Raw genomic sequence first — 6459 nt, 5'->3', positions numbered from 1 at the left:
AGAAGCTAGTGCAGTGGGTAACCTGCAGGTTTCCCTGCCAAGGGCATACCATGCATACCACACTGGTACATACAAGGGCAGAGATATTGGCTTGAACTAAGGCAGGTGCAGGAGCCCAGCTGCCTGGTGTTAGCTGAGCCCAGGTAAATCTGTTCCTGGTATTGCACAGGGCTGTCAGCTGAAATTAAAGGACTATGAGCATGATTAAACACAGGTGAAAGTTGATTTGTTTGCATGACTCAGGATGAGTGAGAGCAGCCAGGGGTGGGGAGGAGCTTGATCTTATGCTTGCAAACAGAGATGGGCTGGTTGAAGGTGTGAAGGCTGGAGACGGCCTTGGCTGCACAGACCGTGAGACGTTCAGATCTCACAAGGAGGAAGCAGGGCAAAAAAGATCTCAACTCTAGACTTCAGGAGAGCAAACTTTGGCCTCTTCAGGGATCTACTTGGAGAAATCCCATGGGTTAAGGCCTCAGAGAAAAAGAGGGCCCAAAGGAGCTGGTCAGTATTCAAGCATCACTACTTCCAAGCTCAAAATCTATGTATTTCTATGGGCAAAAGGGAAGCAAAGGGGGCAAGAGACCTCCTTGGGTGAGCAAAGAGCTCCTGGAGGGACTCAAATGGAAGAAGGAAATATAGAGAATGTAGAAAAGGGGACAGGCCACTGGGGAAGAATATAGAGATGTGGTCAGAGGATGCAGGGATGTGATGAGGAATGACAAGGCCCATTTAAATTAAAGTTGTTTATTGTGAGGGTAACAGCAATGGAACAGGTTGCTTGGAGCGGTTGTGAGGTCTCCTTCTCTAGAGATATGCAAAACTCAGTTGGGTGCGATATTGTGTAGTATGTTCTAGGTGACCCTGCTTGGCAGGGGGGTTGGTATAGATAATCTCCAGAGGTCCCTTCCAACCTCAACCATTCTATGTGATTCTGTGAGAGCATGAGGCTATCTTGGTGGACCAAGAAACATGTAGGAGCTACAATGGTGAGACAGATTCAAGACATCCAAGTTCCATCAGAATTTCCTCCTAATGATTAATCTAAATCTATCATCTTTTAGTTTAAGACCATACCACCTTGTCCTATCATTATTTACTTGAGTAAAGAGTCTTTCTCCATCCTTTTATAAGACATCTTTAAGTATTGAAAGTTGCAATGAGTTCTCCCTGAAGTCTTCTCTTCTCCAGAGTTATCTTGTCCACAGTAACTGCAGTAATAATTGTTACCTTCAACCTTCTTCTTTTTCATTGTAATTCCTTCTATTTATTTTATTATCCTTTATTCTATGTTATAACTTAAATGTTTATAGATGTAGGTTAAAAAAAAAGCCTTAACAGCATCCATGAGTACTTCATTACTTCATACACTGTACATTAAATCAAGTCCATTGTTAATACTAGTTGATTTTATTATGTCTTTCATCTGTCTAGATCTAGTCTCTTCTTCTGAGTTTATTTGTTTCTTAGTGGTCTGCCCTACTTTGGCTGTTCTGATGTCAGCTGCCCATGGCGTCAGGATGGCTTGTTGGGTCCTCAAGGAAGACAGCAACTCAGATGCCCCATGTACTGTGGGTGATCAGAGGTGTGGGGTGGTGATGCCCATGCCCAGGATGGCTCAGGTGTGGTGGGCAGAAGCAGCTGAGGGGCTCACCAGGGTGGCTGAGGGGACACGGCTGCAGATAAATCTGTGCAGGTGCCCTCTGGGAGGGTGCAGGATAGTCTAGGCCAAAAGCAGCCCAGGGGCTCTTGCAACTGCTCACAACTGTTACATGTGGTGACCATTCATGATGACCACGTCCCACTTTGAGCGATGTTCTGTGGTACTGTTGAACTTAGATGCAACCACGTAACTAATGTCACAGATCTGTCCTGGGCTCTTAAACATCATGGTGGGGACATTCCACAATAGGGAGATTGACACCTTCAAGATTGTCTAATCAAGTAAAAAAAAAATATATATATATATACTTTATATTGGGAAAGGGGGATACAAACCTCAGCCAAGGGATTCTTGATGATTTTGTCTTTCCTGCAAAAAAAGGAAGATCCTGTGTATTTGCAAATTAGTTTCCCAAAGGCTCCCTTAGGATAACTGGCAGCCACATTGATGTTATGTCTTGTAGTCTAAAGGACATATACCAACTAAAAGGGCTTAAGGAGACTCAGCTTGAAATTTTCTTCACAGAGCTTCTTAACAGCCATGGTATAATAGTCCAATAAACGAAAGAAATTATTTTATGGTGGTTATCTATCATATACAAAAGGAATAGGTTTCCATTATGGGATTAGAAAGGACAGTTAACGTTGTATAGCATTGATGTGCAAGGTTTGAAATGTTTGTAAAGTAGGCAATAGGACTGGTTGAACGTGAATTGTCCTTACAAGACACTAATGAAGTTGTGTTATGCTTTAAGCTATTCAGTATTGTCAAACATTCCTTCCCCCAGTATCTGGCGATCTTACAACATAGGGGTGTTGCAGGTAAAGTGGTAAACAGGAGGATTAGGTGTAGGAAGTACTGAGTAGTTGTGGCTAATGCACACATATGGAAATGTCATCGCTGGAGATAAAAGCAACATGTTTACAGGTTTGGTTGGAGAATTTTCCACTCAAGCTTTATCAGATATCTCTCATTCAGTGTCTGGTAAGCAGTACATAGGCCAGACTTTACTTTCACTAGGCTTAAATGATTCCCTTTTTGATGTTAGTTACAGGGTGAGGCACAGCCTCCCTGTAGGTGGCAGCCTGTAAATTGAGGTCACCAGGAACAAGGTGTCCAGGCTGTCTCTGTTATTAATGAGGACAGACAGGCATTTCCAGGAGGTGGTTTGTTGCACCTGTTTTAGGAAACTGTGTTGTGTTGCAGAGGGGAAGGACCCCAGAAGTGGCTGCCACCACCAATTACAGAGGGATCTTACCTGACTAGCTCCGACAAGATGCCTATATCCCAGATGACCCAAACAAGATAAAAGAATACAAAGCTTTGATCTTCTGGTGCTTATTGCACAAGTATGTGCTGTTTCCTATAATAACTTCAGTGACTTATATATGATAGTTTAGGAAGAGGAAGCTAATTAACAACAGATATTTAACTGTCCTGTCTTTATCTCTAGCTAACAGTATGCAGAGTACACCAGCTCTAAATAAGAGCAATTATAAATAATAATAAAATACTGGAGAGAAGCCAATTCAACATATGCAATATGGTTTTTAGCTGGAATTTATTCAGTTTCCTAAGTGCATATTGTAACTCCTTGCTGGGTTTTAATTTAAATCAAGAAAAGCAAGTAAGAAAAAGTACAAAAAATCTCCAATAGTTTTCACAGAATCTGTCAGTCTGTGCAAATTAATATGGCTGTGAGCTTACGTTGTACCCAGTGCCTTGTGATTGCAGGGCAAGTTGTTATAATCATATGGCTCAGATCTGGGCATTACAGTAACAGCCCAGTCCTGGCTTTCTGGGCATTTCAGCATAAAATGCAAGAGAGGAAAGCAAGCTCTTCATTAAATTAATACATCGACCTGGTGTGCATACAATGTACACAGTCAGGATTTTGGGGGGCAAATATAACAGCAATCAATTTTAATTTTAATTATTTTTATTTTGTCGGGTTTCTCAAACAGAAACATCTGTGGAGTCTCTGCAACTCTCTGAAAATTGAAAGCGCACACAACATTGCTTCAGGTCTCCAGGTGGTGGCACCCCAGCCCTGTTTTTCTGTAAGGCAATTAAAAAAGAAGAAAAAAAAAAAAAAAAAAAAAAAGGAAAAAAAAATAAGCCACCTAAGAAGTCTAGGGGAGGCAAATGTTTTGTTTCTTATAATTTGCTTCATTTGTAGATAAGAATCTAAACTTTAAGAGCCATACTTGGAAGGAATCATTAGTAAAACAAACCAAGGACTTATCATTGTTACCTATGTTACTTCATTTCTACTCTTTAAACTTTTTTAAATAGTCTGTCGTTCTGTGCATAGAGACTATTTATTATTTCATGCACTATTTACTCATGTTAAAAATGAAGTGACAGAGAATAGAGGCAAAGGTCTCCTGCTTGCAAGGAACAGTGGATAAATATATTTGTTTGTACTATGGGTTTGCAGTTCCACTAGAAGGAACACTTGACATTTTGATGAGCGTCTCCAGGGAGAAAAGGTACTAACTTCAGAACTTAGTTTTAATTATACTAAGGAGATTACATTATTCAAAAGCATCCCACTGGTAAGGTGCAGCATTTCCTGAAACAGTTTAGTGGAAAATGCCACATTAATCAGTTCAGTATTTCACTCAAATGGCTTAATGATGGGAAGAAAAGTTGAAAGCACTGTAGTATAAAAACAAAAAGAGACAGAATGTTCATTTAAGGGAATAGGATCACATTTAAATGACCTCTTTCAAGTGTACGTTTTTGAGAGGGAAATGACAGTGGTGAGGAGGCAATACTGTCTTATTCTTGTTTGTATGCTGATACCCATGGTGGTTATGGTGCTGTGCTCAGATGAAAAAAAGACACCAGGCACGCTTGTAAAGCTCACAGCTCTGCAATTCATGCCCATGGCCCATGACCAGGTACAGCATAAATATAATCTGGTCTAAAACAATTGAAATGTTGGCATTCAGGCTGTCAGGCTTGGAACTCTATTTAACGAAGGAGGCAGAGCAAGCAGCAAGCATCTCCAGACCTGCTTTGGTTTGTCTGCCATTACAGTTAAAACATGAGACCACAAGTATTGTTATGGAGTTGTTTCTCTCCTCTTCAGAAGAATAAAGTCCAACTGCAGCCAACTCTTTTTAAATGAGCAAAGAAATAAACACACAGTGTTAAGTGAGAGTTATGGCACTCATTACACCTCTACAATTCACATGCAGATCTGGCCATTTTTATGTTCTTACGTGCATAGGCAGTTGATCTCTCTCTGTAAATGACACAAAATATTGCCCACATGTTTTCCTGTCACATTCATATGCCTAAACATTTTATTACCTTGTCCTTCCTCCTCGTGTTCCTTCCTTCCCATTTGTAGCCCCAGGCCATAAGAAAAGAATTTTCACAGCTGGTTCAGTCCCAACCTACATAAAGTAAAATAATGTTGTCAGTCAAACTATTAACATCATAAAGGATCAGAGTGTGGGCAGCAATTTTGCTGAAGTGGTGACGTGCAAAAGTTTCTCCATGGAGAATGAAGTCTTTAGCAATACAGTGCCGTAGTGCCAGTAAACACATACAGCTGAAAGAATCTGGGAGTCATGCTATGACTTCTGGCCATACCGTGTTGTCTTCTCTTCTTCAAAAAGAGAGGAGGATTATGGCAAAGAGCCTTTCTGAGTGATGATATTAATGGAGAAGATAAATCAAAGAAAACAGAAAGATCCTGAAAGTCCTCCCTTAACTCACTACCCCTGGGACTACCCCAAACTGCGCTATCCACATTTTGCTAATGGACACGCTCTAGGAAAGTACCTAGAAATTAACAAGGTGGTAAGTAACTGCAACTATGGATTTGTCAAGAAGAAGTCATGCCAAACCTGTCTAATTTCCTTTTTCTGACAACATAAATAGCTTTATGATAAAGGGAATAACCAGAGATATATCACATCTTAGCTTTAGTGGGCCTTTTTGTACTTCCTATGGTACACTCATAAGCAAGGTAAAGAAACATTGTCCAGGAGAAACTGTTGAAACAGACACAGGTCTTGAGAATAGACAACCTTAGAAAACAACAATCAAATGTTCACCACCAGCCTGAGCACACTTATGAAGTGGGTTTGTGCAAGGTTTGGTCTTGTGTTGTCTACCCTTGAGTAATGACTTGGTTGAAAAACAGGAGAGGATGCCTGCAGAACTTTCATATGTCTAAGCTGGGAGATATAGCAAATGTTTTAGATGGCAAGGGCAGAATAAAAAAGGGTCTCAATGAATAGAGATTAATGGGCTGAAATAAATAGGCTGCCATTCAATTAAGATAAGTGGAAGTCTCTACCCCAATTAGCTGGCGGCAATCAGACAGGCAGCAGTACCACAGATGAGGATCTGCAGGTCACAGTGAACAGAAGTTAACTGTGTCATGATATTGTAAAAAAGGGAAGCTTATGGTGGGATTTATAAAAGCTGGGCTATGTGATGTGCACAAAGAAATCCTACCATGTTGCTGAGCATGACAGAGTACAGCTGGACTGTAGACTCCACTTTTGCATGGCACACATAAAGAAATGTGTTACAAGTGTAGAGAGCCCATAGTAGAACAAAATCTGAGAAAACACTGCCTGTGAAGAAAGACTGAAAGGTGATATTCCGTCATTCAAAGGAGTGCAGCCCAAAGGGACACTTGCTAAAAGTTTCCTAGCAAGAAAAATGCTGCTAAAAGCAGCAAGAGGGTGTGCTGTGCTGTATGTTCTGTATCTCTGAAGAGCAGGTAGCAACTCCTGCATGCAAACAGTAGCAAAGAAGATTTAAGGTTAGGT

General features: G+C 40.8%; 1 long non-coding RNA gene across 1 annotated transcript; it reads left to right on the top strand.

Annotated features, from left to right (window-relative positions):
* Positions 1-279: 279 nt before the first annotated feature.
* LOC110353001 (uncharacterized) lies at positions 280-5121 on the top strand. Its single transcript, XR_005261829.2, has 3 exons — positions 280-501; positions 2867-3009; positions 3625-5121. It is a non-coding gene; the product is annotated as an uncharacterized lncRNA (long non-coding RNA).
* Positions 5122-6459: the final 1338 nt, after the last annotated feature.

The sequence above is a fragment of the Anas platyrhynchos genome, chromosome Z (genome assembly GCF_047663525.1).
Source record: "Anas platyrhynchos isolate ZD024472 breed Pekin duck chromosome Z, IASCAAS_PekinDuck_T2T, whole genome shotgun sequence".
Lineage (NCBI taxonomy): Eukaryota > Metazoa > Chordata > Aves > Anseriformes > Anatidae > Anas > Anas platyrhynchos.
Note: the sequence above shows the minus strand (reverse complement) of the source record. Positions and strands in the feature narration are given on the sequence as shown.